Source organism: Vanacampus margaritifer, chromosome 6 (assembly GCF_051991255.1).
Source record: "Vanacampus margaritifer isolate UIUO_Vmar chromosome 6, RoL_Vmar_1.0, whole genome shotgun sequence".
Taxonomy (NCBI): Eukaryota; Metazoa; Chordata; class Actinopteri; order Syngnathiformes; family Syngnathidae; genus Vanacampus; species Vanacampus margaritifer.
In genome coordinates this window covers 6,898,083-6,922,653 of record NC_135437.1, presented here as the reverse complement: position 1 = coordinate 6,922,653, position 24,571 = coordinate 6,898,083, and the positions used below count along the sequence as shown (strand labels likewise).

Sequence of the window (24,571 nt, the reverse complement as noted above, 5' to 3'; positions counted from 1 at the left end):
AAAGGAAAATTTAGTTCTCAGTGCGACCTATGCAGCCCTATGAAACTGTCTGATCCTCAAACAGTAGATACCAGGGTACCATAATCTAATGGTTAACACTCTGGTCTCTGATTCCAGTGATCTGAGTTCAAGGCTCGGTGGGACCTTAAATCTTTGTCATTTTACTGGAAGGAAAATTTACTTCTCAGTGTGATGTATGCAGCCCTATGAAACTGTATGATCCTCAGACAGTATATACTAGGGTTCCATGATGAAATGGTTAGCACTCGGTACTTTGAATCCAGTGATCCGAGTTCAAGTCTCTGTGGGACCTTAAGTGTTTTTTATTTTACTGGAAAGGAAAATTTAGTTCTCAGTGCGACGTATGCAGCCCTATGAAACTGTATGATCCTCAAACAGTATATACCCGGGTTTCATGGTGTAATGGTTAGCACTCTGGACTCTGAATCCAGTGATCCGAGTTCAAGTCTCGGTGGGACCTTAAGTCATTGTTATTTTACTGGAAAGGAAAATTTAGTTCTCAGTGCGACCTATGCAGCCCTATGAAACTGTATGATCCTCAATCAGTATATACTAGGGTTCCATGGTGTAATGGTTAGCACTTTGGACTCTGGATCCAGTGATTCGAGTTCAAGTCTCGGTGGGACCTTAAATGCTTGTCACTTTACTGGAAAGGAAAATTTAGTTCTCAGTGCGACGTATGCAGCCCTATGAAACTGTCTGATCCTCAAACAGTAGATACCAGGGTTCCATAATGTAATGGGTAGCACTCTGGTCTCTGATTCCAGTGATCCGAGTTCAAGGCTCGGTGGGACCTTAAATGCTTGTCATTTTACTGGAAAGGAAAATTTAGTTCTCAGTGCGACCTATGCAGCCCTATGAAACTGTATGATCCTCAAAGATTACATACCTGGGTTCCATGGTGTAATGGTTAGCACTCTGGACTTTGAATCCAGTGATCCGAGTTCAAGTCTCGGTGGGACCTTAAGTGTTTTTTATTTTACTGGAAAGGAAAATTTAGTTCTCAGTGCGACGTATGCAGCCCTATGAAATTGTATGATCCTCAAAAACTATATACCAGGGTTTCATGGTGTAATGGTTAGCACTCTGGACTCTGAATCCAGTGATCAGAGTTCAAGTCTTGGTGAGACCTTAAATGTTTGTCACTTTCCTGGAAAGGAATATGTAGTTTTCAGTATGTTATATGCAGCCCAATGATACTGTATGATCCTCATCCTCAGGGTTCCATGGTGTAATGGTTAGCACTCTGGATCTAGTGAACCGACTTCAAGGCTCGGTGGGACCTCAAACATTTGTCACTTTACTGGAAAGTCATTTTTATGTTTTCAGTACGTTGTATTGTATTGTTGTAAAATTTAGTTCTCTGTGCGACGTAATGCAGCCCTATGAAACTGTATGATCTTCAAGCAGTGTATATCAGGGTTCCATGGTGTAATGGTTAGCACTCTGAATCCAGTGATTCGAGTTCAAGTCTCGGTGGGACCTTAAATGCTTGTCATTTTACTGGGAAGGAAAATTTAGTTCTCAGTGCGACCTAGGCAGCCCTATGAAACTGTATGATCCTCAAACAGTATATACCAGGGTTCCATGGTGTAATGGTTAGCACTCTGGACTCTGAATCCAGTGATCCGAGTTCAAGTCTCGGTGGGACCTTAAATGCTTGTCATTTTACTGGAAAGGAAAATTTAGTTCTCAGTGCGACCTATGCAGCCCTATGAAACTGTATGATCCTCAAACATTACATACCTGGGTTCCATGGTGTAATGGTTAGCACTCTGGACTTTGAATCCAGTGATCCGAGTTCAAGTCTCGGTGGGACCTTAAGTGTTTTTTATTTTACTGGAAAGGAAAATTTAGTTCTCAGTGCGACGTATGCAGCCCTATGAAACTGTATGATCCTCAAACAGTATATACCCGGGTTTCATGGTGTAATTGTTAGCACTCTGGACTCTGAATCCAGTGATCCGAGTTCAAGTCTCGGTGGGACCTTAAGTCATTGTTATTTTACTGGAAAGGAAAATTTAGTTCTCAGTGCGACCTATGCAGCCCTATGAAACTGTATGATCCTCAATCAGTATATACTAGGGTTCCATGGTGTAATGGTTAGCACTTTGGACTCTGGATCCAGTGATTCGAGTTCAAGTCTCGGTGGGACCTTAAATGCTTGTCACTTTACTGGAAAGGAAAATTTAGTTCTCATTGCGACGTATGCAGCCCTATGAAACTGTCTGATCCTCAAACAGTAGATACCAGGGTTCCATAATGTAATGGGTAGCACTCTGGTCTCTGATTCCAGTGATCCGAGTTCAAGGCTCGGTGGGACCTTAAATGCTTGTCATTTTACTGGAAAGGAAAATTTAGTTCTCAGTGCGACCTATGCAGCCCTATGAAACTGTATGATCCTCAAACGTTACATACCTGGGTTCCATGGTGTAATGGTTAGCACTCTGGACTTTGAATCCAGTGATCCGAGTTCAAGTCTCGGTGGGACCTTAAGTGTTTTTTATTTTACTGGAAAGGAAAATTTAGTTCTCAGTGCGACGTATGCAGCCCTATGAAATTGTATGATCCTCAAAAACTATATACCAGGGTTTCATGGTGTAATGGTTAGCACTCTGGACTCTGAATCCAGTGATCAGAGTTCAAGTCTTGGTGAGACCTTAAATGTTTGTCACTTTCCTGGAAAGGAATATGTAGTTTTCAGTATGTTATATGCAGCCCAATGATACTGTATGATCCTCATCCTCAGGGTTCCATGGTGTAATGGTTAGCACTCTGGATCTAGTGAACCGACTTCAAGGCTCGGTGGGACCTCTAACATTTGTCACTTTACTGGAAAGTCATTTTTATGTTTTCAGTACGTTGTATTGTATTGTTGTAAAATTTAGTTCTCTGTGCGACGTAATGCAGCCCTATGAAACTGTATGATCTTCAAGCAGTATATATCAGGGTTCCATGGTGTAATGGTTAGCACTCTGAATCCAGTGATTCGAGTTCAAGTCTCGGTGGGACCTTAAATGCTTGTCATTTTACTGGGAAGGAAAATTTAGTTCTCAGTGCGACCTAGGCAGCCCTATGAAATTGTATGATCCTCAAACAGTATATACCAGGGTTCCATGGTGTAATGGTTAGCACTCTGGACTCTGAATCCAGTGATCCGAGTTCAAGTCTCGGTGGGACCTTAAATGCTTGTCATTTTACTGGAAAGGAAAATTTAGTTCTCAGTGCGACGTATGCAGCCCTATGAAACTGTATGATCCTCAAACAGTATATACCTGGGTTTCATGGTGTAATGGTTAGCACTCTGGACTCTGAATCCAGTGATTTGAGTTCAAGTCTTGGTGGGACCTTAAAGCATTGTTATTTTACTGGAAAGGAAAATTTAGTTCTCAGTGCGACTTATGCAGCCCTATGAAACTGTATGATCCTCAAAAACTATATACCAGGGTTTCATGGTGTAATGGTTAGCACTCTGGACTCTGAATCCAGTGATCAGAGTTCAAGTCTTGTGAGACCTTAAATGTTTGTCACTTTCCTGGAAAGGAATATGTATTTTTCAGTATGTTATATGCAGCCCTATGATACTGTATGATCCTCATAAAGTACATTCCATGGTTCCATGGTGTAATGGTTAGCACTCTGAATCCAGTGATCCAAGTTCAAGTCTCGGTGGGACCTTAAATGCTTGTCATTTTACTGGAAAGGAAAATTTAGTTCTCAGTGCGACCTATGCAGCCCTATGAAACTGTATGATCCTCAAACATTACATACCTGGGTTCCATGGTGTAATGGTTAGCACTCTGGACTTTGAATCCAGTGATCCGAGTTCAATTCTCGGTGGGACCTTAAGTGTTTTTTATTTTACTGGAAAGGAAAATTTAGTTCTCAGTGCGACTTATGAAGCCCTATGAAACTGTATGATCCTCAAAAACTATATACCAGGGTTTCATGGTGTAATGGTTTGCACTCTGGACTCTGAATCCAGTGATCAGAGTTCAAGTCTCGGTGAGACCTTAAATGTTTGTCACTTTCCTGGAAAGGAATATGTAGTTTTCAGTATGTTATATGCAGCCCAATGATACTGTATGATCCTCATCCTCAGGGTTCCATGGTGTAATGGTTAGCACTCTGGATCTAGTGAACTGACTTGAAGGCTCGGTGGGACCTCAAACATTTGTCACTTTACTGGAAAGTCATTTTTATGTTTTCAGTACGTTGTATTGTATTGTTGTAAAATTTAGTTCTCTGTGCGACGTAATGCAGCCCTATGAAACTGTATGATCCTCAAGCAGTATATACCAGGGTTCCATGGTGTAATGGTTAGCACTCTGAATCCAGTGATCCGAGTTCAAGTCTCGGTGGGACCTTAAATGCTTGTCATTTTACTGGGAAGGAAAATTTAGTTCTCAGTGCGACCTAGGCAGCCCTATGAAACTGTATGATCCTCAAACAGTATATACCAGGGTTCCATGGTGTAATGGTTAGCACTCTGGACTCTGAATCCAGTGATCCGAGTTCAAGTCTCGGTGGGACCTTAAAGCATTGTTATTTTACTGGAAAGGAAAATTTAGTTCTCAGTGCGACCTATGCAGCCCTATGAAACTGTATGATCCTCAAACAGTATATACTAGGGTTCCATGGTGTAATGGTTAGCACTTTGGACTCTGGAATCTTTGATTCGAGTTCAAGTCTCGGTGAGACCTTAAATGTTTGTCACTTTACTGGAAAGGAATATGTATTTTTCAGTATGTTATATGCAGCCCTATGATACTGTATGATCCTCATAAAGTACATTCCACGGTTCCATGGTGTAATGGTTAGCACTCTGGACTCTGAATCCAGTGATCCGAGTTCAAGTCTCGGTGGGACCTTAAATGCTTGTCATTTTACTGGAAAGGAAAATTTAGTTCTCAGTGCGACGTATGCAGCCCTATGAAACTGTCTGATCCTCAAACAGTAGATACAAGGGTTTCATAATGTAATGGTTAGCACTCTGGTCTCTGATTCCAGTGATCTGAGTTCAAGGCTCGGTGGGACCATAAATCTTTGTCATTTTACTGGAAAGGAAAATTTACTTCTCAGTGTGATGTATGCAGCCCTATGAAACTGTATGATCCTCAGACAGTATATACTAGGGTTCCATGATGAAATGGTTAGCACTCTGTACTTTGAATCCAGTGATCCGAGTTCAAGTCTTGGTAGAACCTTAAATCTTTGTCACTTTACTGGAAAGGAATATGTAGTTTTCAGTATGTTATATGCAGCCCAATCATACTGTATGATCCTCATCCTCAGGGTTTCATGGTGTAATGGTTAACACTCTGAATCCAGTGATCCGACTTTAAGTCTCGGTGGGACCTTAAATGTTTGTCATTATACTGGAAAGGAAAATTTAGTTCTCAGTGCGACTTATGAAGCCCTATGAAACTGTATGATCGTCAAAAACTAAATACCAGGGTTTCATGGTGTAATGGTTAGCACTCTGGACTCTGAATCCAGTGATCAGAGTTCAAGTCTCGGTGAGACCTTAAATGTTTGTCACTTTCCTGGAAAGGAATATGTAGTTTTCAGTATGTTATATGCAGCCCAATGATACTGTATGATCCTCATCCTCAGGGTTCCATGGTGTAATGGTTAGCGCTCTGGATCTAGTGAACCGACTTCAAGGCTCGGTGGGACCTCAAACATTTGTCACTTTACTGGAAAGTCATTTTTATGTTTTCTGTACGTTGTATTGTATTGTTGTAAAATTTAGTTCTCTGTGCGACGTAATGCAGCCCTATGAAACTGTATGATCCTCAAGCAGTATATACCAGGGTTCCATGGTGTAATGGTTAGCACTCTGAATCCAGTGATCCAAGTTCAAGTCTCGGTGGGACCTTAAATGCTTGTCATTTTACTGGAAAGGAAAATTTAGTTCTCAGTGCGACCTATGCAGCCCTATGAAACTGTATGATCCTCAAACATTACATACCTGGGTTCCATGGTGTAATGGTTAGCACTCTGGACTTTGAATCCAGTGATCCGAGTTCAAGTCTCGGTGGGACCTTAAGTGTTTTTTATTTTACTGGAAAGGAAAATTTAGTTCTCAGTGCGACTTATGAAGCCCTATGAAACTGTATGATCCTCAAAAACTATATACCAGGGTTTCATGGTGTAATGGTTAGCACTCTGGACTCTGAATCCAGTGATCAGAGTTCAGGTCTCGGTGAGACCTTAAATGTTTGTCACTTTCCTGGAAAGGAATATGTAGTTTTCAGTATGTTATATGCAGCCCAATGATACTGTATGATCCTCATCCTCAGGGTTCCATGGTGTAATGGTTAGCACTCTGGACTTTGAATCCAGTCATCCGAGTTCAAGTCTCGGTGGGACCTTAAGTGTTTTTTATTTTACTGGAAAGGAAAATTTAGTTCTCAGTGCGACGTATGCAGCCCTATGAAACTGTATGATCCTCAAAAAGTATATACTAGGGTTCCATGGTGTAATGGTTAGCACTTTGGACTCTGGATTCAGTGATTCGAGTTCAAGTCTCGGTGAGACCTTAAATGTTTGTCATTTTACTGGAAAGGAAAATTTAGTTCTCAATGCGACCTATGCAGCCCTATGAAACTGTATGATCCTCAAACATTACATACCTGGGTTCCATGGTGTAATGGTTAGCACTCTGGACTCTGAATCCAGTGATCCGAGTTCAAGTCTCGTGGGACCTTAAATCATTGTTATTTTACTGGAAAGGAAAATTTAGTTCTCAGTGCGACCTATGCAGCCCTATGAAACTGTATGATCCTCAAACAGTATATACTAGGGTTCCATGGTGTAATGGTTAGCACTTTGGACTCTGGATCCATTGATTCGAGTTCAAGTCTCGGTGAGACCTTAAATGTTTGTCACTTTACTGGAAAGGAATATGTATTCTTCAGTATGTTATATGCAGCCCTATGATACTGTATGATCCTCATAAAGTACATTCCACGGTTCCATAATATAATGGTTAGCACTCTGGTCTCTGATTCCAGTGATCCGAGTTCAAGTCTCGGTGGGACCTTAAATGCTTGTCATTTTACTGGAAAGGAAAATTTAGTTCTCAGTGCGACGTATGCAGCCCTATGAAACTGTCTGATCCTCAAACAGTAAATAACAGGGTTCCATAATGTAATGGTTAGCACTCTGGTCTCTGATTCCAGTGATCCGAGTTCAAGGCTCGGTGGGACCTTAAATCTTTGTCATTTTACTGGAAAGGAAAATTTACTTCTCAGTGTGATGTATGCAGCCCTATGAAACTGTATGATCCTCAGACAGTATATACTAGGGTTCCATGATGAAATGGTTAGCACTCTGTACTTTGAATCCAGTGATCCGAGTTCAAGTCTTGGTAGAACCTTAAATCTTTGTCACTTTACTGGAAAGGAATATGTAGTTTTCAGTATGTTATATGCAGCCCAATCATACTGTATGATCCTCATCCTCAGGGTTTCATGGTGTAATGGTTAACACTCTGAATCCAGTGATCCGACTTTAAGTCTCGGTGGGACCTTAAATGTTTGTCATTATACTGGAAAGGAAAATTTAGTTCTCAGTGCGACTTATGCAGCCCTATGAAACTGTATGATCCTCAAAAACTATACACCACGGTTTCATGGTGTAATGGTTAGCACTCTGGACTCTGAATCCAGTGATCAGAGTTCAAGTCTCGTGAGACCTTAAATGTTTGTCACTTTCCTGGAAAGGAATATGTAGTTTTCAGTATGTTATATGCAGCCCAATGATACTGTATGATCCTCATCCTCAGGGTTCCATGGTGTAATGGTTAGCACTCTGGATCTAGTGAACCTACTTCAAGGCTCGGTGGGACCTCAAACTTTTGTCACTTTACTGGAAAGTCATTTTTATGTTTTCAGTACGTTGTATTGTATTGTTGTAAAATTTAGTTCTCTGTGCGACGTAATGCAGCCCTATGAAACTGTATGATCCTCAAGCAGTATATACCAGGGTTCCATGGTGTAATGGTTAGCACTCTGAATCCAGTGATCCGTGTTCAAGTCTCGGTGGGACCTTAAATGCTTGTCATTGTACTGGGAAGGAAAATTTAGTTCTCAGTGCGACCTAGGCAGCCCTATGAAACTGTATGATCCTCAAACAGTATATACCAGGGTTCCATGGTGTAATGGTTAGCACTCTGGACTCTGAATCCAGTGATCCCAGTTCAAGTCTCGGTGGGACCTTAAATGCTTGTCATTTTACTGGAAAGGAAAATTTAGTTCTCAATGCGACCTATGCAGCCCTATGAAACTGTATGATCCTCAAACATTACATACCTGGGTTCCATGGTGTAATGGTTAGCACTCTGGACTCTGAATCCAGTGATCCGAGTTCAAGTCTCGGTGGGACCTTAAATCATTGTTATTTCACTAAAAAAGGAAAATTTAGTTCTCAGTGCGACCTATGCAGCCCTATGAAACTGTATGATCCTCGAACAGTATATACTAGGGTTCCATGGTGTAATGGTTAGCACTTTGGACTCTGGATTCAGTGATTCGAGTTCAAGTCTCGGTGAGACCTTAAATGTTTGTCACTTTACTGGAAAGGAATATGTATTTTTCAGTATGTTATATGCAGCCCTATGATACTGTATGATCCTCATAAAGTACATGCCACGGTTCCATGGTGTAATGGTTAGCACTCTGGACTCTGAATCCAGTGATCCGAGTTCAAGTCTCGGTGGGACCTTAAATGCTTGTCATTTTACTGGAAAGGAAAATTTAGTTCTCAATGCGACCTATGCAGCCCTATGAAACTGTATGATCCTCAAACATTACATACCTGGGTTCCATGGTGTAATGGTTAGCACTCTGGACTCTGAATCCAGTGATCCGAGTTCAAGTCTCGGTGGGACCTTAAATCATTGTTATTTTACTGGAAAGGAAAATTTAGTTCTCAGTGCGACCTATGCAGCCCTATGAAACTGTATGATCCTCAAACAGTATATACTAGGGTTCCATGGTGTAATGGTTAGCACTTTGGACTCTGGATTCAGTGATTCGAGTTCAAGTCTCGGTGAGACCTTAAATGTTTGTCACTTTACTGGAAAGGAATATGTATTTTTCAGTATGTTATATGCAGCCCTATGATACTGTATGATCCTCATAAAGTACATGCCACGGTTCCATGGTGTAATGGTTAGCACTCTGGACTCTGAATCCAGTGATCCGAGTTCAATTCTCGGTGGGACCTTAAATGCTTCTCATTTTACTGGAAAGGAAAATTTAGTTCTCAATGCGACCTATGCAGCCCTATGAAACTGTATGATCCTCAAACATTACATACCTGGGTTCCATGGTGTAATGGTTAGCACTCTGGACTCTGAATCCAGTGATCCGAGTTCAAGTCTCGGTGGGACCTTAAATCATTGTTATTTTACTGGAAAGGAAAATTTAGTTCTCAGTGCGACCTATGCAGCCCTATGAAACTGTATGATCCTCAAACAGTATATACTAGGGTTCCATGGTGTAATGGTTAGCACTTTGGACTCTGGATTCAGTGATTCGAGTTCAAGTCTCGGTGAGACCTTAAATGTTTGTCACTTTACTGGAAAGGAAAATTTACTTCTCAGTGTGATGTATGCAGCCCTATGAAACTGTATGATCCTCAGACAGTATATACTAGGGTTCCATGATGAAATGGTTAGCACTCGGTACTTTGAATCCAGTGATCCGAGTTCAAGTCTTGGTAGAACCTTAAATCTTTGTCACTTTACTGGAAAGGAATATGTAGTTTTCAGTATGTTATATGCAGCCCAATCATACTGTATGATCCTCAACCTCAGGGTTTCATGGTGTAATGGTTAACACTCTGAATCCAGTGATCCGACTTTAAGTCTCGGTGCGACCTTAAATGCTTGTCATTTTCCTGGAAAGGAAAATTTAGTTCTCAGTGCGACCTATGCAGCCCTATGAAACTGTATGATCCTCAAACATTACATACCTGGGTTCCATGGTGTAATGGTTAGCACTCTCGACTTTGAATCCAGTGATCCGAGTTCAAGTCTCGGTGGGACCTTAAGTGTTTTTTATTTTACTGGAAAGGAAAATTTAGTTCTCAGTGCGACGTATGAAGCCCTATGAAACTGTATGATCCTCAAACAGTATATACCCGGGTTTCATGGTGTAATGGTTAGCACTCTGGACTCTGAATCCAGTGATCTGAGTTCAAGTCTCGGTGGGACCTTAAGTCATTGTTATTTTACTGGAAAGGAAAATTTAGTTCTCAGTGCGACCTATGCAGCCCTATGAAACTGTATGATCCTCAATCAGTATATACTAGGGTTCCATGGTGTAATGGTTAGCACTTTGGACTCTGGATTCAGTGATTCGAGTTCAAGTCTCGGTGAGACCTTAAATGTTTGTCACTTTACTGGAAAGGAATATGTATTTTTCAGTATGTTATATGCAGCCCTATGATACTGTATGATCCTCATAAAGTACATGCCACGGTTCCATGGTGTAATGGTTAGCACTCTGGACTCTGAATCCAGTGATCTGAGTTCAAGTCTCGGTGGGACCTTAAATGCTTGTCATTTTACTGGAAAGGAAAATTTAGTTCTCAATGCGACCTATGCAGCCCTATGAAACTGTATGATCCTCAAACATTACATACCTGGGTTCCATGGTGTAATGGTTAGCACTCTGGACTCTGAATCCAGTGATCCGAGTTCAAGTCTCTTGGGACCTTAAATCATTGTTATTTTACTGGAAAGGAAAATTTAGTTCTCAGTGCGACCTATGCAGCCCTATGAAACTGTATGATCCTCAAACAGTATATACTAGGGTTCCATGGTGTAATGGTTAGCACTCTGAATCCATTGATTCGAGTTCAAGTCTCGGTGAGACCTTAAATGTTTGTCACTTTACTGGAAAGGAATATGTATTTTTCAGTATGTTATATGCAGCCCTATGATACTGTATGATCCTCATAAAGTACATTCCACGGTTTCATGGTGTAATGGTTAGCACTCTGGACTCTGAATCCAGTGATCCGAGTTCAAGTGTCGGTGGGACCTTAAATGCTTGTCATTTTACTGGAAAGGAAAATTTAGTTCTCAGTGCGACGTATGCAGCCCTATGAAACTGTCTGATCCTCAAACAGTAGATACCAGGGTTCCATAATATAATGGTTAGCACTCTGGTCTCTGATTCCAGTGATCCGAGTTCAAGGCTCGGTGGGACCTTAAATCTTTGTCATTTTACTGGAAAGGAAAATTTACTTCTCAGTGTGATGTATGCAGCCCTATGAAACTGTATGATCCTCAGACAGTATATACTAGGGTTCCATGATGAAATGGTTAGCACTCTGTACTTTGAATCCAGTGATCCGAGTTCAAGTCTTGGTAGAACCTTAAATCTTTGTCACTTTACTGGAAAGGAATATGTAGTTTTCAGTATGTTATATGCAGCCCAATCATACTGTATGATCCTCATCCTCAGGGTTTCATGGTGTAATGGTTAACACTCTGAATCCAGTGATCCGACTTTAAGTCTCGGTGGGACCTTAAATGTTTGTCATTATACTGGAAAGGAAAATTTAGTTCTCAGTGCGACTTATGCAGCCCTATGAAACTGTATGATCCTCAAAAACTATATACCACGGTTTCATGGTGTAATGGTTAGCACTCTGGACTCTGAATCCAGTGATCAGAGTTCAAGTCTCGTGAGACCTTAAATGTTTGTCACTTTCCTAGAAAGGAATATGTAGTTTTCAGTATGTTATATGCAGCCCAATGATACTGTATGATCCTCATCCTCAGGGTTCCATGGTGTAATGGTTAGCACTCTGGATCTAGTGAACCGACTTCAAGGCTCGGTGGGACCTCAAACATTTGTCACTTTACTGGAAAGTCATTTTTATGTTTTCAGTACGTTGTATTGTATTGTTGTAAAATTTAGTTCTCTGTGCGACGTAATGCAGCCCTATGAAACTGTATGATCCTCAAGCAGTATATACCAGGGTTCCATGGTGTAATGGTTAGCACTCTGAATCCAGTGATCCGAGTTCAAGTCTCGGTGGGACCTTAAATGCTTGTCATTTTACTGGGAAGGAAAATTTAGTTCTCAGTGCGACCTAGGCAGCCCTATGAAACTGTATGATCCTCAAACATTACATACCTGGGTTCCATGGTGTAATGGTTAGCACTCTGGACTCTGAATCCAGTGATCCGAGTTCAAGTCTCGGTGGGACCTTAAATCATTGTTATTTTACTGGAAAGGAAAATTTAGTTCTCAGTGCGACCTATGCAGCCCTATGAAACTGTACGATCCTCAAACAGTATATACTAGGGTTCCATGGTGTAATGGTTAGCACTTTGGACTCTGGATTCAGTGATTCGAGTTCAAGTCTCGGTGAGACCTTAAATGTTTGTCACTTTACTGGAAAGGAATATGTATTTTTCAGTATGTTATATGCAGCCCTATGATACTGTATGATCCTCATAAAGTACATGCCACGGTTCCATGGTGTAATGGTTAGCACTCTGGACTCTGAATCCAGTGATCCGAGTTCAAGTCTCGGTGGGACCTTAAATGCTTGTCATTTTACTGGAAAGGAAAATTTAGTTCTCAATGCGACCTATGCAGCCCTATGAAACTGTATGATCCTCAAACATTACATACCTGGGTTCCATGGTGTAATGGTTAGCACTCTGGACTCTGAATCCAGTGATCCGAGTTCAAGTCTCGGTGGGACCTTAAATCATTGTTATTTTACTGGAAAGGAAAATTTAGTTCTCAGTGCGACCTATGCAGCCCTATGAAACTGTATGATCCTCAAACAATATATACTAGGGTTCCATGGTGTAATGGTTAGCACTTTGGACTCTGGATTCAGTGATTCGAGTTCAAGTCTCGGTGAGACCTTAAATATTTGTCACTTTACTGGAAAGGAATATGTATGTTTCAGTATGTTATATGCAGCCCTATGATACTGTATGATCCTCATAAAGTACATGCCACGGTTCCATGGTGTAATGGTTAGGACTCTGGACTCTGAATCCAGTGATCGAGTTCAAGTCTCGGTGGGACCTTAAATGCTTGTCATTTTACTGGAAAGGAAAATTTAGTTCTCAATGCGACCTATGCAGCCCTATGAAACTGTATGATCCTCAAACATTACATACCTGGGTTCCATGGTGTAATGGTTAGCACTCTGGACTCTGAATCCAGTGATCCGAGTTCAAGTCTCGGTGGGACCTTAAATCATTGTTATTTTACTGGAAAGGAAAATTTTGTTCTCAGTGCGACCTATGCAGCCCTATGAAACTGTATGATCCTCAAACAGTATATACTAGGGTTCCATGGTGTAATGGTTAGCACTTTGGACTCTGGATTCAGTGATTCGAGTTCAAGTCTCGGTGAGACCTTAAATGTTTGTCACTTTACTGGAAAGGAATATGTATTTTTCAGTATGTTATATGCAGCCCTATGATACTGTAAGATCCTCATAAAGTACATGCCACGGTTCCATGGTGTAATGGTTAGCACTCTGGACTCTGAATCCAGTGATCCGAGTTCAAGGCTCGGTGGGACGTTAAATCTTTGTCATTTTACTGGAAAGGAAAATTTACTTCTCAGTGTGATGTATGCAGCCCTATGAAACTGTATGATCCTCAGACAGTATATACTAGGGTTCCATGATGAAATGGTTAGCACTCGGTACTTTGAATCCAGTGATCCGAGTTCAAGTCTTGGTAGAACCTTAAATCTTTGTCACTTTACTGGAAAGGAATATGTAGTTTTCAGTATGTTATATGCAGCCCAATCATACTGTATGATCCTCATCCTCAGGGTTTCATGGTGTAATGGTTAACACTCTGAATCCAGTGATCCGACTTTAAGTCTCGGTGGGACCTTAAATGTTTGTCATTATACTGGAAAGGAAAATTTAGTTCTCAGTGCGACTTATGCAGCCCTATGAAACTGTATGATCCTCAAAAACTATTTACAAGAGTTTCATGGTGTAATGGTTAGCACTCTGGACTCTGAATCCAGTGATCAGAGTTCAAGTCTCGGTGAGACCTTCAATGTTTGTCACTTTCCTGGAAAGGAATATGTGGTTTTCAGTATGTTATATGCACCCCAATGATACTGTATAATCCTCATCCTCATGGTGTAATGGTTAGCACTCTGGATCTAGTGAACCGACTTCAAGGCTTGGTGGGACCTGAAACATTTGTCACTTTACTGGGAAGTCATTTTTATGTTTTCAGTACGTTGTATTGTATTGTTGTAAAATTTATTTCTCTGTGCGACGTAATGCAGCCCTATGAAACTGTATGATCCTCAAGCAGTATATATCAGGGTTCCATGGTGTAATGGTTAGCACTCTGAATCCAGTGATCCAAGTTCAAGTCTCGGTGCGACCTTAAATGCTTGTCATTTTCCTGGAAAGGAAAATTTAGTTCTCAATGCGACCTATGCAGCCCTATGAAACTGTATGATCCTCAAAAAGTATATACCCGGGTTTCATGGTGTAATGGTTAGCACTCTGGACTCTGAATCCAGTGATCCGAGTTCAAGTCTCGGTGGGACCTTAAGTCATTGTTACTTTACTGGAAAGGAAAATTTAGTTCTCAGTGCGACCTATGCAGCCCTATGAAACTGTATGATCCTCAATCAGTATATACTAGGGTTCCATGGTGTAATGGTTAGCTCTTTGGACTCTGGATTCAGTGATTCGAGTTCAAGTCTCGGTGAGACCTTAAATGCTTGTCATTTTACTGGAAAGGAAAATTTAGTTCTCAGTGCGACGTATGCAGCCCTATGAAACTGTCTGATCCTCAAACAGTAGATACCAGGGTTCCATAATATAATGGTTAGCACTCTGGTCTCTGATTCCAGTGATCCGAGTTCAAGGCTCGGTGGGACCTTAAATCTTTGTCATTTTACTGGAAAGGAAAATTTACTTCTCAGTGTGATGTATGCAGCCCTATGAAACTGTATGATCCTCAGACAGTATATACTAGGGTTCCATGATGAAATGGTTAGCACTCTGTACTTTGAATCCAGTGATCCGAGTTCAAGTCTTGGTAGAACCTTAAATCTTTGTCACTTTACTGGAAAGGAATATGTAGTTTTCAGTATGTTATATGCAGCCCAATCATACTGTATGATCCTCATCCTCAGGGTTTCATGGTGTAATGGTTAACACTCTGAATCCAGTGATCCGAATTTAAGTCTCGGTGGGACCTTAAATGTTTGTCATTATACTGGACAGGAAAATTTAGTTCTCAGTGCGACTTATGCAGCCCTATGAAACTGTATGATCCTCAAAAACTATATACCACGGTTTCATGGTGTAATGGTTAGCACTCTGGACTCTGAATCCAGTGATCAGAGTTCAAGTCTCGTGAGACCTTAAATGTTTGTCACTTTCCTGGAAAGGAATATGTAGTTTTCAGTATGTTATATGCAGCCCAATGATACTGTATGATCCTCATCCTCAGGGTTCCATGGTGTAATGGTTAGCACTCTGGATCTAGTGAACCGACTTCAAGGCTCGGTGGGACCTCAAACATTTGTCACTTTACTGGAAAGTCATTTTTATGTTTTCAGTACGTTGTATTGTATTGTTGTAAAATTTAGTTCTCTGTGCGACGTAATGCAGCCCTATGAAACTGTATGATCCTCAAGCAGTATAGACCAGGGTTCCATGGTGTAATGGTTAGCACTCTGAATCCAGTGATCCGAGTTCAAGTCTCGGTGGGACCTTAAATGCTTGTCATTTTACTGGGAAGGAAAATTTAGTTCTCAGTGCGACCTAGGCAGCCCTATGAAACTGTATGATCCTCAAACAGTATATACCAGGGTTCCATGGTGTAATGGTTAGCACTCTGGACTCTGAATCCAGTGATCCGAGTTCAAGTCTCGGTGGGACCTTAAATGCTTGTCATTTTACTGGAAAGGAAAATTTAGTTCTCAATGCGACCTATGCAGCCCTATGAAACTGTATGATCCTCAAACATTACATACCTGGGTTCCATGGTGTAATGGTTAGCACTCTGGACTCTGAATCCAGTGATCCGAGTTCAAGTCTCGGTGGGACCTTAAATCATTGTTATTTTACTGGAAAGGAAAATTTAGTTCTCAGTGCGACCTATGCAGCCCTATGAAACTGTATGATCCTCAATCATTATATACTAGGGTTCCATGGTGTAATGGTTAGCACTTTGGACTCTGGATCCAGTGATTTGTGTTCAAGTCTCGGTTGGACCTTAAAAGCTTGTCACTTTACTGGAAAGGTAAATTTAGTTCTCAGTGCGACGTATGCAGCCCTATGAAACTGTCTGATCCTCAAACAGTATATACTAGGGTTCCATGGTGTAATGGTTAGCACTCTGAATCCATTGATTCGAGTTCAAGTCTCGGTGAGACCTTAAATGTTTGTCACTTTACTGGAAAGGAATATGTATTTTTCAGTATGTTATATGCAGCCCTATGATACTGTATGATCCTCATAAAGTACATTCCACGGTTCCATGGTGTAATGGTTAGCACTCTGGACTCTGAATCCAGTGATCCGAGTTCAAGTCTCGGTGGGACCTTAAATGCTTGTCATTTTACTGGAAAGGAAAATTTAGTTCTCAGTGCGACGTATGCAGCCCTATGAAACTGTCTGATCCTCAAACAGTAGATACCAGGGTTCCATAATATAATGGTTAGCACTCTGGTCTCTGATTCCAGTGATCCGAGTTCAAGGCTCGGTGGGACCTTAAATCTTTGTCATTTTACTGGAAAGGAAAATTTACTTCTCAGTGTGATGTATGCAGCCCTATGAAACTGTATGATCCTCAGACAGTATATACTAGGGTTCCATGATGAAATGGTTAGCACTCTGTACTTTGAATCCAGTGATCCGAGTTCAAGTCTTGGTAGAACCTTAAATCTTTGTCACTTTACTGGAAAGGAATATGTAGTTTTCAGTATGTTATATGCAGCCCAATCATACTGTATGATCCTCATCCTCAGGGTTTCATGGTGTAATGGTTAACACTCTGAATCCAGTGATCCGAATTTAAGTCTCGGTGGGACCTTAAATGTTTGTCATTATACTGGACAGGAAAATTTAGTTCTCAGTGCGACTTATGCAGCCCTATGAAACTGTATGATCCTCAAAAACTATATACCACGGTTTCATGGTGTAATGGTTAGCACTCTGGACTCTGAATCCAGTGATCAGAGTTCAAGTCTCGTGAGACCTTAAATGTTTGTCACTTTCCTGGAAAGGAATATGTAGTTTTCAGTATGTTATATGCAGCCCAATGATACTGTATGATCCTCATCCTCAGGGTTCCATGGTGTAATGGTTAGCACTCCGGATCTAGTGAACCGACTTCAAGGCTCGGTGGGACCTCAAACATTTGTCACTTTACTGGAAAGTCATTTTTATGTTTTCAGTACGTTGTATTGTATTGTTGTAAAATTTAGTTCTCTGTGCGACGTAATGCAGCCCTATGAAACTGTATGATCCTCAAGCAGTATATACCAGGGTTCCATGGTGTAATGGTTAGCACTCTGAATCCAGTGATCCGAGTTCAAGTCTCGGTGGGACCTTAAATGCTTGTCATTTTACTGGGAAGGAAAATTTAGTTCTCAGTGCGACCTAGGCAGCCCTATGAAACTGTATGATCCTCAAACAGTATATACCAGGGTTCCATGGTGTAATGGTTAGCACTCTGAATCCAGTGATCCGAGTTCAAGTCTCGGTGGGACCTTAAATGCTTGTCATTTTACTGGAAAGGAAAATTTAGTTCTCAATGCGACCTATGCAGCCCTATGAAACTGTATGATCCTCAAACATTACATACCTGGGTTCCATGGTGTAATGGTTAGCACTCTGGACTCTGAATCCGGTGATCCGAGTTCAAGTCTCGGTGGGACCTTAAATCATTGTTATTTTACTGGAAAGGAAAATTTAGTTCTCAGTGCGACCTATGCAGCCCTATGAAACTGTATGATCCTCAAACAGTATATACTAGGGTTCCATGGTGTAATGGTTAGCACTTTGGACTCTGGATTCAGTGATTCGAGTTCAAGTCTCTGTGAGACCTTAAATGTTTGTCACTTTACTGGAAAGGAATATGTATTTTTCAGTATGTTATATGCAGCCCTATGATACTGTAAGATCCTCATAAAGTACATGCCACGGTTCCATGGTGTAATGGTTAGCACTCTGGACTCTGAATCCAGTGATCCGAGTTCAAGGCTCGGTGGGACCTTAAATCTTTGTCATTTTACTGGAAAGGAAAATTTACTTCTCAGTGTGATGTATGCAGCCCTATGAAACTGTATGATCCTCAGACAGTATATACTAGGGTTCCATGATGAAATGGTTAGCACTCGGTACTTTGAATCCAGTGATCCGAGTTCAAGTCTTGGTAGAACCTTAAATCTTTGTCACTTTACTGGAAAGGAATATGTAGTTTTCAGTATGTTATATGCAGCCCAATCATACTGTATGATCCTCATCCTCAGGGTTTCATGGTGTAATGGTTAACACTCTGAATCCAGTGATCCGACTTTAAGTCTCGGTGGGACCTTAAATGTTTGTCATTATACTGGAAAGGAAAATTTAGTTCTCAGTGCGACTTATGCAGCCCTATGAAACTGTATGATCCTCAAAAACTATTTACAAGAGTTTCATGGTGTAATGGTTAGCACTCTGGACTCTGAATCCAGTGATCAGAGTTCAATTCTCGGTGAGACCTTAAATGTTTGTCACTTTCCTGGAAAGGAATATGTAGTTTTCAGTATGTTATATGCACCCCAATGATACTGTATAATCCTCATCCTAAGGGTTCCATGGTGTAATGGTTAGCACTCTGGATCTAGTGAACCGACTTCAAGGCTTGGTGGGACCTCAAACATTTGTCACTTTACTGGAAAGTCATTTTTATGTTTTCAGTACGTTGTATTGTATTGTTGTAAAATTTATTTCTCTGTGCGACGTAATGCAGCCCTATGAAACTGTATGATCCTCAAGCAGTATATATCAGGGTTCCATGGTGTAATGGTTAGCACTCTGAATCCAGTGATCCAAGTTCAAGTCTCAGTGCGACCTTAAATGCTTGTCATTTTCCTGGAAAGGAAAATTTAGTTCTCAATGCGACCTATGCAGCCCTATGAAACTGTATGATCCTCAAACAGTATATACCCGGGTTTCATGGTGTAATGGTTAGCACTCTGGACTCTGAATCCAGTGATCCGAGTTCAAGTCTCGGTGGGACCTTAAGTCATTGTTATTTTACTGGAAAGGAAAATTTAGTTCTCAGTGCGACCTATGCAGCCCTATGAAACTGTATGATCCTCAATCAGTATATACTAGGGTTCCATGGTGTAATGGTTAGCACTTTGGACTCTGGATTCGGTGATTCGAGTTCAAGTCTCGGTGAGACCTTAAATGTTTGTCACTTTACTGGAAAGGAATATGTATTTTTCAGTATGTTATATGCAGCCCTATGATACTGTATGATCCTCATAAAGTACATGCCACGGTTCCATGGTGTAATGGTTAGCACTCTGGACTCTGAATCCAGTGATCTGAGTTCAAGTCTCGGTGGGACCTTAAATGCTTGTCATTTTACTGGAAAGGAAAATTTAGTTCTCAATGCGACCTATGCAGCCCTATGAAACTGTATGATCCTCAAACATTACATACCTGGGTTCCATGGTGTAATGGTTAGCACTCTGGACTCTGAATCCAGTGATCCGAGTTCAAGTCTCGTGGGACCTTAAATCATTGTTATTTTACTGGAAAGGAAAATTTAGTTCTCAGTGCGACCTATGCAGCCCTATGAAACTGTATGATCCTCAAACAGTATATACTAGGGTTCCATGGTGTAATGGTTAGCACTTTGGACTCTGGATCCATTGATTTGAGTTCAAGTCTCGGTGAGACCTTAAATGTTTGTCACTTTACTGGAAAGGAATATGTATTTTTCAGTATGTTATATGCAGCCCTATGATACTGTGTGATCCTCATAAAGTACATTCCACGGTTCCATGGTGTAATGGTTAGCACTCTGGACTCTGAATCCAGTGATCCGAGTTCAAGTCTCGGTGGGACCTTAAATGCTTGTCATTTTACTGGAAAGGAAAATTTAGTTCTCAGTGCGACGTATGCAGCCCTATGAAACTGTCTGATCCTCAAACAGTAGATACCAGGGTTCCATAATGTAATGGTTAGCACTCTGGTCTCTGATTCCAGTGATCCGAGTTCAAGGCTCGGTGGGACCTTAAATCTTTGTCATTTTACTGGAAAGGAAAATTTACTTCTCAGTGTGATGTATGCAGCCCTATGAAACTGTATGATCCTCAGACAGTATATACTAGGGTTCCATGATGAAATGGTTAGCACTCTGTACTTTGAATCCAGTGATGCGAGTTCAAGTCTTGGTAGAACCTTAAATCTTTGTCACTTTACTGGAAAGGATTATGTAGTTTTCAGTATGTTATATGCAGCCCAATCATACTGTATGATCCTCATCCTCAGGGTTTCATGGTGTAATGGTTAACACTCTGAATCCAGTGATCCGACTTTAAGTCTCGGTGGGACCTTAAATGTTTGTCATTATACTGGAAAGGAAAATTTAGTTCTCAGTGCGACTTATGCAGCCCTATGAAACTGTATGATCCTCAAAAACTATATACCACGGTTTCATGGTGTAATGGTTAGCACTCTGGACTCTGAATCCAGTGATCAGAGTTCAAGTCTCGTGAGACCTTAAATGTTTGTCACTTTCCTGGAAAGGAATATGTAGTTTTCAGTATGTTATATGCAGCCCAATGATACTGTATGATCCTCATCCTCAGGGTTCCATGGTGTAATGGTTAGCACTCTGGATCTAGTGAACCCACTTCAAGGCTCGGTGGGACCTCAAACATTTGTCACTTTACTGGAAAGTCATTTTTATGTTTTCAGTACGTTGTATTGTATTGTTGTAAAATTTAGTTCTCTGTGCGACGTAATGCAACCCTATGAAACTGTATGATCCTCAAGCAGTATATACCAGGGTTCCATGGTGTAATGGTTAGCACTCTGAATCCAGTGATCCGAGTTCAAGTCTCGGTGGGACCTTAAATGCTTGTCATTTTACTGGGAAGGAAAATTTAGTTCTCAGTGCGACCTAGGCAGCCCTATGAAACTGTATGATCCTCAAACAGTATATATCAGGGTTCCATGGTGTAATGGTTAGCACTCTGGACTCTGAATCCAGTGATCCGAGTTCAAGTCTCGGTGGGACCTTAAACGCTTGTCATTTTACTGGAAAGGAAAATTTTGTTCTCAGTGCGACCTATGCAGCCCTATGAAACTGTATGATCCTCAAACATTACATACCTGGGTTCCATGGTGTAATGGTTAGCACTCTGGACTTTGAATCCAGTGATCCGAGTTCAAGTCTCGGTGGGACCCTAAGTGTTTTTTATTTTACTGGAAAGGAAAATTTAGTTCTCAGTGTGACGTATGCAGCCCTATGAAACTGTATGATCCTCAAGCAGTATATACCCGGGTTTCATGGTGTAATGGTTAGCACTCTGGACTCTGAATCCAGTGATCCGAGTTCAAGTCTTGGTGGGACCTTAAATCGTTGTTATTTTACTGGAAAGGAAAATTTAGTTCTCAGTGCGACCTATGCAGCCCTATGAAACTGTATGATCCTCAAACAGTATATACTAGGGTTCCATGGTGTAATGGTTAGCACTTTGGACTCTGGATCCATTGATTTGAGTTCAAGTCTCGGTGAGACCTTAAATGTTTGTCACTTTACTGGAAAGGAATATGTATCTTTCAGTATGTTATATGCAGCCCTATGATACTGTGTGATCCTCATAAAGTACATTCCACGGTTCCATGGTGTAATGGTTAGCACTCTGGACTCTGAATCCAGTGATCCGAGTTCAAGTCTCGGTGGGACCTTAAATGCTTGTCATTTTACTGGAAAGGAAAATTTAGTTCTCAGTGCGACGTATGCAGCCCTATGAAACTGTCTGATCCTCAAACAGTAGATACCAGGGTTCCATAATATAATGGTTAGCACTCTGGTCTCTGATTCCAGTGATCCGAGTTCAAGGCTCGGTGGGACCTTAAATCTTTGTCATTTTACTGGAAAGGAAAATTTACTTCTCAGTGTGATGTATGCAGCCCTATGAAACTGTATGATCCTCAGACAGTATATACTAGGGTTCCATGATGAAATGGTTAGCACTCTGTACTTTGAATCCAGTGATCCGAGTTCAAGTCTTGGTAGAACCTTAAATCTTTGTCACTTTACTGGAAAGGATTATGTAGTTTTCAGTATGTTATATGCAGCCCAATCATACTGTATGATCCTCATCCTCAGGGTTTCATGGTGTAATGGTTAACACTCTGAATCCAGTGATCCGACTTTCAGTCTCGGTGGGACCTTAAATGTTTGTCATTATACTGGACAGGAAAATTTAGTTCTCAGTGCGACTTATGCAGCCCTATGAAACTGTATGATCCTCAAAAACTATATACCACGGTTTCATGGTGTATAGTTTAGCACTCTGGACTCTGAATCCAGTGATCAGAGTTCAAGTCTCGTGAGACCTTAAATGTTTGTCACTTTCCTGGAAAGGAATATGTAGTTTTCAGTATGTTATATGCAGCCCAATGATACTGTATGATCCTCATCCTCAGGGTTCCATGGTGTAATGGTTAGCACTCTGGATCTAGTGAACCGACTTCAAGGCTCGGTGGGACCTCAAACATTTGTCACTTTACTGGAAAGTCATTTTTATGTTTTCAGTACGTTGTATTGTATTGTTGTAAAATTTAGTTCTCTGTGCGACGTAATGCAGCCCTATGAAACTGTATGATCCTCAAGCAGTATATACCAGGGTTCCATGGTGTAATGGTTAGCACTCTGAATCCAGTGATCCGAGTTCAAGTCTCGGTGGGACCTTAAATGCTTGTCATTTTACTGGGAAGGAAAATTTAGTTCTCAGTGCGACCTAGGCAGCCCTATGAAACTGTATGATCCTCAAACAGTATATACCAGGGTTCCATGGTGTAATGGTTAGCACTCTGAATCCAGTGATCCGAGTTCAAGTCTCGGTGGGACCTTAAATGCTTGTCATTTTACTGGAAAGGAAAATTTAGTTCTCAATGCGACCTATGCAGCCCTATGAAACTGTATGATCCTCAAACATTACATACCTGGGTTCCATGGTGTAATGGTTAGCACTCTGGACTCTGAATCCGGTGATCCGAGTTCAAGTCTCGGTGGGACCTTAAATCATTGTTATTTTACTGGAAAGGAAAATTTAGTTCTCAGTGCGACCTATGCAGCCCTATGAAACTGTATGATCCTCAAACAGTATATACTAGGGTTCCATGGTGTAATGGTTAGCACTTTGGACTCTGGATTCAGTGATTCGAGTTCAAGTCTCTGTGAGACCTTAAATGTTTGTCACTTTACTGGAAAGGAATATGTATTTTTCAGTATGTTATATGCAGCCCTATGATACTGTAAGATCCTCATAAAGTACATGCCACGGTTCCATGGTGTAATGGTTAGCACTCTGGACTCTGAATCCAGTGATCCGAGTTCAAGGCTCGGTGGGACCTTAAATCTTTGTCATTTTACTGGAAAGGAAAATTTACTTCTCAGTGTGATGTATGCAGCCCTATGAAACTGTATGATCCTCAAAAACTATTTACAAGAGTTTCATGGTGTAATGGTTAGCACTCTGGACTCTGAATCCAGTGATCCGAGTTCAAGTCTCGGTGAGACCTTAAATGTTTGTCACTTTCCTGGAAAGGAATATGTAGTTTTCAGTATGTTATATGCACCCCAATGATACTGTATAATCCTCATCCTAAGAGTTCCATGGTGTAATGGTTAGCACTCTGGATCTAGTGAACCGACTTCAAGGCTTGGTGGGACCTCAAACATTTGTCACTTTACTGGAAAGTCATTTTTATGTTTTCAGTACGTTGTATTGTATTGTTGTAAAATTTATTTCTCTGTGCGACGTAATGCAGCCCTATGAAACTGTATGATCCTCAAGCAGTATATATCAGGGTTCCATGGTGTAATGGTTAGCACTCTGAATCCAGTGATCCAAGTTCAAGTCTCGGTGCGACCTTAAATGCTTGTCATTTTCCTGGAAAGGAAAATTTAGTTCTCAATGCGACCTATGCAGCCCTATGAAACTGTATGATCCTCAATCAGTATATACTAGGGTTCCATGGTGTAATGGTTAGCACTTTGGACTCTGGATTCAGTGATTCGAGTTCAAGTCTCGGTGAGACCTTAAATGTTTGTCACTTTACTGGAAAGGAATATGTATTTTTCAGTATGTTATATGCAGCCCTATGATACTGTGTGATCCTCATAAAGTACATTCCACGGTTCCATGGTGTAATGGTTAGCACTCTGGTCTCTGATTCCAGTGATCCGAGTTCAAGGCTCGGTGGGACCTTAAATCTTTGTCATTTTACTGGAAAGGAAAATTTACTTCTCAGTGTGATGTATGCA

The 24,571-nt window shown here is 41.0% G+C and overlaps 60 non-coding genes across 60 annotated transcripts; all 60 read left to right on the top strand.

Annotated features, from left to right (window-relative positions):
* The first annotated feature begins 409 nt into the window (after window positions 1-409).
* On the top strand, window positions 410-481 carry trnaq-cug (transfer RNA glutamine (anticodon CUG)). Its single transcript has one exon. It is a non-coding gene; the product is annotated as a tRNA-Gln (tRNA).
* A 96-nt stretch (window positions 482-577) lies between these two features.
* Window positions 578-649, top strand: trnaq-cug (transfer RNA glutamine (anticodon CUG)). Its single transcript has one exon. It is a non-coding gene; the product is annotated as a tRNA-Gln (tRNA).
* Window positions 650-913: 264 nt separating this feature from the next.
* trnaq-uug (transfer RNA glutamine (anticodon UUG)) lies at window positions 914-985 on the top strand. The gene has a single exon. It is a non-coding gene; the product is annotated as a tRNA-Gln (tRNA).
* A 96-nt stretch (window positions 986-1,081) lies between these two features.
* trnaq-cug (transfer RNA glutamine (anticodon CUG)) lies at window positions 1,082-1,153 on the top strand. The gene has a single exon. It is a non-coding gene; the product is annotated as a tRNA-Gln (tRNA).
* Window positions 1,154-1,602: 449 nt separating this feature from the next.
* trnaq-cug (transfer RNA glutamine (anticodon CUG)) lies at window positions 1,603-1,674 on the top strand. The gene has a single exon. It is a non-coding gene; the product is annotated as a tRNA-Gln (tRNA).
* A 96-nt stretch (window positions 1,675-1,770) lies between these two features.
* Window positions 1,771-1,842, top strand: trnaq-uug (transfer RNA glutamine (anticodon UUG)). The gene has a single exon. It is a non-coding gene; the product is annotated as a tRNA-Gln (tRNA).
* Window positions 1,843-1,938: 96 nt separating this feature from the next.
* Window positions 1,939-2,010, top strand: trnaq-cug (transfer RNA glutamine (anticodon CUG)). Its single transcript has one exon. It is a non-coding gene; the product is annotated as a tRNA-Gln (tRNA).
* A 96-nt stretch (window positions 2,011-2,106) lies between these two features.
* On the top strand, window positions 2,107-2,178 carry trnaq-cug (transfer RNA glutamine (anticodon CUG)). Its single transcript has one exon. It is a non-coding gene; the product is annotated as a tRNA-Gln (tRNA).
* Window positions 2,179-2,442: 264 nt separating this feature from the next.
* Window positions 2,443-2,514, top strand: trnaq-uug (transfer RNA glutamine (anticodon UUG)). The gene has a single exon. It is a non-coding gene; the product is annotated as a tRNA-Gln (tRNA).
* A 96-nt stretch (window positions 2,515-2,610) lies between these two features.
* On the top strand, window positions 2,611-2,682 carry trnaq-cug (transfer RNA glutamine (anticodon CUG)). The gene has a single exon. It is a non-coding gene; the product is annotated as a tRNA-Gln (tRNA).
* Window positions 2,683-3,131: 449 nt separating this feature from the next.
* Window positions 3,132-3,203, top strand: trnaq-cug (transfer RNA glutamine (anticodon CUG)). The gene has a single exon. It is a non-coding gene; the product is annotated as a tRNA-Gln (tRNA).
* Window positions 3,204-3,795: 592 nt separating this feature from the next.
* Window positions 3,796-3,867, top strand: trnaq-uug (transfer RNA glutamine (anticodon UUG)). Its single transcript has one exon. It is a non-coding gene; the product is annotated as a tRNA-Gln (tRNA).
* A 96-nt stretch (window positions 3,868-3,963) lies between these two features.
* Window positions 3,964-4,035, top strand: trnaq-cug (transfer RNA glutamine (anticodon CUG)). Its single transcript has one exon. It is a non-coding gene; the product is annotated as a tRNA-Gln (tRNA).
* Window positions 4,036-4,484: 449 nt separating this feature from the next.
* Window positions 4,485-4,556, top strand: trnaq-cug (transfer RNA glutamine (anticodon CUG)). The gene has a single exon. It is a non-coding gene; the product is annotated as a tRNA-Gln (tRNA).
* A 264-nt stretch (window positions 4,557-4,820) lies between these two features.
* On the top strand, window positions 4,821-4,892 carry trnaq-cug (transfer RNA glutamine (anticodon CUG)). Its single transcript has one exon. It is a non-coding gene; the product is annotated as a tRNA-Gln (tRNA).
* Window positions 4,893-5,477: 585 nt separating this feature from the next.
* trnaq-cug (transfer RNA glutamine (anticodon CUG)) lies at window positions 5,478-5,549 on the top strand. Its single transcript has one exon. It is a non-coding gene; the product is annotated as a tRNA-Gln (tRNA).
* Window positions 5,550-5,998: 449 nt separating this feature from the next.
* Window positions 5,999-6,070, top strand: trnaq-uug (transfer RNA glutamine (anticodon UUG)). The gene has a single exon. It is a non-coding gene; the product is annotated as a tRNA-Gln (tRNA).
* Window positions 6,071-6,166: 96 nt separating this feature from the next.
* Window positions 6,167-6,238, top strand: trnaq-cug (transfer RNA glutamine (anticodon CUG)). The gene has a single exon. It is a non-coding gene; the product is annotated as a tRNA-Gln (tRNA).
* An 88-nt stretch (window positions 6,239-6,326) lies between these two features.
* On the top strand, window positions 6,327-6,398 carry trnaq-uug (transfer RNA glutamine (anticodon UUG)). Its single transcript has one exon. It is a non-coding gene; the product is annotated as a tRNA-Gln (tRNA).
* A 264-nt stretch (window positions 6,399-6,662) lies between these two features.
* Window positions 6,663-6,733, top strand: trnaq-cug (transfer RNA glutamine (anticodon CUG)). The gene has a single exon. It is a non-coding gene; the product is annotated as a tRNA-Gln (tRNA).
* Window positions 6,734-7,654: 921 nt separating this feature from the next.
* trnaq-cug (transfer RNA glutamine (anticodon CUG)) lies at window positions 7,655-7,725 on the top strand. Its single transcript has one exon. It is a non-coding gene; the product is annotated as a tRNA-Gln (tRNA).
* Window positions 7,726-8,174: 449 nt separating this feature from the next.
* On the top strand, window positions 8,175-8,246 carry trnaq-cug (transfer RNA glutamine (anticodon CUG)). Its single transcript has one exon. It is a non-coding gene; the product is annotated as a tRNA-Gln (tRNA).
* Window positions 8,247-8,342: 96 nt separating this feature from the next.
* On the top strand, window positions 8,343-8,414 carry trnaq-cug (transfer RNA glutamine (anticodon CUG)). The gene has a single exon. It is a non-coding gene; the product is annotated as a tRNA-Gln (tRNA).
* Window positions 8,415-8,679: 265 nt separating this feature from the next.
* On the top strand, window positions 8,680-8,751 carry trnaq-cug (transfer RNA glutamine (anticodon CUG)). Its single transcript has one exon. It is a non-coding gene; the product is annotated as a tRNA-Gln (tRNA).
* A 96-nt stretch (window positions 8,752-8,847) lies between these two features.
* Window positions 8,848-8,919, top strand: trnaq-cug (transfer RNA glutamine (anticodon CUG)). The gene has a single exon. It is a non-coding gene; the product is annotated as a tRNA-Gln (tRNA).
* Window positions 8,920-9,183: 264 nt separating this feature from the next.
* trnaq-cug (transfer RNA glutamine (anticodon CUG)) lies at window positions 9,184-9,255 on the top strand. Its single transcript has one exon. It is a non-coding gene; the product is annotated as a tRNA-Gln (tRNA).
* A 96-nt stretch (window positions 9,256-9,351) lies between these two features.
* Window positions 9,352-9,423, top strand: trnaq-cug (transfer RNA glutamine (anticodon CUG)). Its single transcript has one exon. It is a non-coding gene; the product is annotated as a tRNA-Gln (tRNA).
* A 585-nt stretch (window positions 9,424-10,008) lies between these two features.
* Window positions 10,009-10,080, top strand: trnaq-uug (transfer RNA glutamine (anticodon UUG)). Its single transcript has one exon. It is a non-coding gene; the product is annotated as a tRNA-Gln (tRNA).
* A 96-nt stretch (window positions 10,081-10,176) lies between these two features.
* Window positions 10,177-10,248, top strand: trnaq-cug (transfer RNA glutamine (anticodon CUG)). The gene has a single exon. It is a non-coding gene; the product is annotated as a tRNA-Gln (tRNA).
* A 264-nt stretch (window positions 10,249-10,512) lies between these two features.
* On the top strand, window positions 10,513-10,584 carry trnaq-cug (transfer RNA glutamine (anticodon CUG)). Its single transcript has one exon. It is a non-coding gene; the product is annotated as a tRNA-Gln (tRNA).
* Window positions 10,585-11,008: 424 nt separating this feature from the next.
* On the top strand, window positions 11,009-11,080 carry trnaq-cug (transfer RNA glutamine (anticodon CUG)). The gene has a single exon. It is a non-coding gene; the product is annotated as a tRNA-Gln (tRNA).
* Window positions 11,081-11,665: 585 nt separating this feature from the next.
* Window positions 11,666-11,736, top strand: trnaq-cug (transfer RNA glutamine (anticodon CUG)). The gene has a single exon. It is a non-coding gene; the product is annotated as a tRNA-Gln (tRNA).
* A 449-nt stretch (window positions 11,737-12,185) lies between these two features.
* Window positions 12,186-12,257, top strand: trnaq-cug (transfer RNA glutamine (anticodon CUG)). Its single transcript has one exon. It is a non-coding gene; the product is annotated as a tRNA-Gln (tRNA).
* A 264-nt stretch (window positions 12,258-12,521) lies between these two features.
* Window positions 12,522-12,593, top strand: trnaq-cug (transfer RNA glutamine (anticodon CUG)). Its single transcript has one exon. It is a non-coding gene; the product is annotated as a tRNA-Gln (tRNA).
* A 96-nt stretch (window positions 12,594-12,689) lies between these two features.
* Window positions 12,690-12,761, top strand: trnaq-cug (transfer RNA glutamine (anticodon CUG)). Its single transcript has one exon. It is a non-coding gene; the product is annotated as a tRNA-Gln (tRNA).
* Window positions 12,762-13,192: 431 nt separating this feature from the next.
* trnaq-cug (transfer RNA glutamine (anticodon CUG)) lies at window positions 13,193-13,264 on the top strand. The gene has a single exon. It is a non-coding gene; the product is annotated as a tRNA-Gln (tRNA).
* Window positions 13,265-13,528: 264 nt separating this feature from the next.
* On the top strand, window positions 13,529-13,600 carry trnaq-cug (transfer RNA glutamine (anticodon CUG)). Its single transcript has one exon. It is a non-coding gene; the product is annotated as a tRNA-Gln (tRNA).
* Window positions 13,601-14,017: 417 nt separating this feature from the next.
* On the top strand, window positions 14,018-14,089 carry trnaq-cug (transfer RNA glutamine (anticodon CUG)). The gene has a single exon. It is a non-coding gene; the product is annotated as a tRNA-Gln (tRNA).
* A 441-nt stretch (window positions 14,090-14,530) lies between these two features.
* trnaq-cug (transfer RNA glutamine (anticodon CUG)) lies at window positions 14,531-14,602 on the top strand. The gene has a single exon. It is a non-coding gene; the product is annotated as a tRNA-Gln (tRNA).
* Window positions 14,603-15,355: 753 nt separating this feature from the next.
* Window positions 15,356-15,426, top strand: trnaq-cug (transfer RNA glutamine (anticodon CUG)). Its single transcript has one exon. It is a non-coding gene; the product is annotated as a tRNA-Gln (tRNA).
* A 449-nt stretch (window positions 15,427-15,875) lies between these two features.
* Window positions 15,876-15,947, top strand: trnaq-cug (transfer RNA glutamine (anticodon CUG)). Its single transcript has one exon. It is a non-coding gene; the product is annotated as a tRNA-Gln (tRNA).
* A 96-nt stretch (window positions 15,948-16,043) lies between these two features.
* On the top strand, window positions 16,044-16,115 carry trnaq-cug (transfer RNA glutamine (anticodon CUG)). The gene has a single exon. It is a non-coding gene; the product is annotated as a tRNA-Gln (tRNA).
* A 425-nt stretch (window positions 16,116-16,540) lies between these two features.
* On the top strand, window positions 16,541-16,612 carry trnaq-cug (transfer RNA glutamine (anticodon CUG)). Its single transcript has one exon. It is a non-coding gene; the product is annotated as a tRNA-Gln (tRNA).
* Window positions 16,613-17,197: 585 nt separating this feature from the next.
* Window positions 17,198-17,268, top strand: trnaq-cug (transfer RNA glutamine (anticodon CUG)). Its single transcript has one exon. It is a non-coding gene; the product is annotated as a tRNA-Gln (tRNA).
* A 610-nt stretch (window positions 17,269-17,878) lies between these two features.
* Window positions 17,879-17,950, top strand: trnaq-cug (transfer RNA glutamine (anticodon CUG)). The gene has a single exon. It is a non-coding gene; the product is annotated as a tRNA-Gln (tRNA).
* Window positions 17,951-18,214: 264 nt separating this feature from the next.
* On the top strand, window positions 18,215-18,286 carry trnaq-cug (transfer RNA glutamine (anticodon CUG)). Its single transcript has one exon. It is a non-coding gene; the product is annotated as a tRNA-Gln (tRNA).
* Window positions 18,287-18,703: 417 nt separating this feature from the next.
* Window positions 18,704-18,775, top strand: trnaq-cug (transfer RNA glutamine (anticodon CUG)). Its single transcript has one exon. It is a non-coding gene; the product is annotated as a tRNA-Gln (tRNA).
* A 449-nt stretch (window positions 18,776-19,224) lies between these two features.
* Window positions 19,225-19,296, top strand: trnaq-cug (transfer RNA glutamine (anticodon CUG)). Its single transcript has one exon. It is a non-coding gene; the product is annotated as a tRNA-Gln (tRNA).
* A 264-nt stretch (window positions 19,297-19,560) lies between these two features.
* Window positions 19,561-19,632, top strand: trnaq-cug (transfer RNA glutamine (anticodon CUG)). Its single transcript has one exon. It is a non-coding gene; the product is annotated as a tRNA-Gln (tRNA).
* A 96-nt stretch (window positions 19,633-19,728) lies between these two features.
* On the top strand, window positions 19,729-19,799 carry trnaq-cug (transfer RNA glutamine (anticodon CUG)). Its single transcript has one exon. It is a non-coding gene; the product is annotated as a tRNA-Gln (tRNA).
* Window positions 19,800-20,063: 264 nt separating this feature from the next.
* On the top strand, window positions 20,064-20,135 carry trnaq-cug (transfer RNA glutamine (anticodon CUG)). Its single transcript has one exon. It is a non-coding gene; the product is annotated as a tRNA-Gln (tRNA).
* Window positions 20,136-20,720: 585 nt separating this feature from the next.
* Window positions 20,721-20,791, top strand: trnaq-cug (transfer RNA glutamine (anticodon CUG)). The gene has a single exon. It is a non-coding gene; the product is annotated as a tRNA-Gln (tRNA).
* Window positions 20,792-21,240: 449 nt separating this feature from the next.
* On the top strand, window positions 21,241-21,312 carry trnaq-cug (transfer RNA glutamine (anticodon CUG)). The gene has a single exon. It is a non-coding gene; the product is annotated as a tRNA-Gln (tRNA).
* A 96-nt stretch (window positions 21,313-21,408) lies between these two features.
* On the top strand, window positions 21,409-21,480 carry trnaq-uug (transfer RNA glutamine (anticodon UUG)). The gene has a single exon. It is a non-coding gene; the product is annotated as a tRNA-Gln (tRNA).
* A 96-nt stretch (window positions 21,481-21,576) lies between these two features.
* trnaq-cug (transfer RNA glutamine (anticodon CUG)) lies at window positions 21,577-21,648 on the top strand. The gene has a single exon. It is a non-coding gene; the product is annotated as a tRNA-Gln (tRNA).
* A 264-nt stretch (window positions 21,649-21,912) lies between these two features.
* On the top strand, window positions 21,913-21,984 carry trnaq-cug (transfer RNA glutamine (anticodon CUG)). Its single transcript has one exon. It is a non-coding gene; the product is annotated as a tRNA-Gln (tRNA).
* A 1,266-nt stretch (window positions 21,985-23,250) lies between these two features.
* Window positions 23,251-23,322, top strand: trnaq-cug (transfer RNA glutamine (anticodon CUG)). Its single transcript has one exon. It is a non-coding gene; the product is annotated as a tRNA-Gln (tRNA).
* A 264-nt stretch (window positions 23,323-23,586) lies between these two features.
* trnaq-cug (transfer RNA glutamine (anticodon CUG)) lies at window positions 23,587-23,658 on the top strand. Its single transcript has one exon. It is a non-coding gene; the product is annotated as a tRNA-Gln (tRNA).
* Window positions 23,659-23,754: 96 nt separating this feature from the next.
* trnaq-cug (transfer RNA glutamine (anticodon CUG)) lies at window positions 23,755-23,826 on the top strand. Its single transcript has one exon. It is a non-coding gene; the product is annotated as a tRNA-Gln (tRNA).
* Window positions 23,827-24,443: 617 nt separating this feature from the next.
* On the top strand, window positions 24,444-24,515 carry trnaq-cug (transfer RNA glutamine (anticodon CUG)). Its single transcript has one exon. It is a non-coding gene; the product is annotated as a tRNA-Gln (tRNA).
* The last annotated feature ends 56 nt before the right edge of the window (window positions 24,516-24,571 follow it).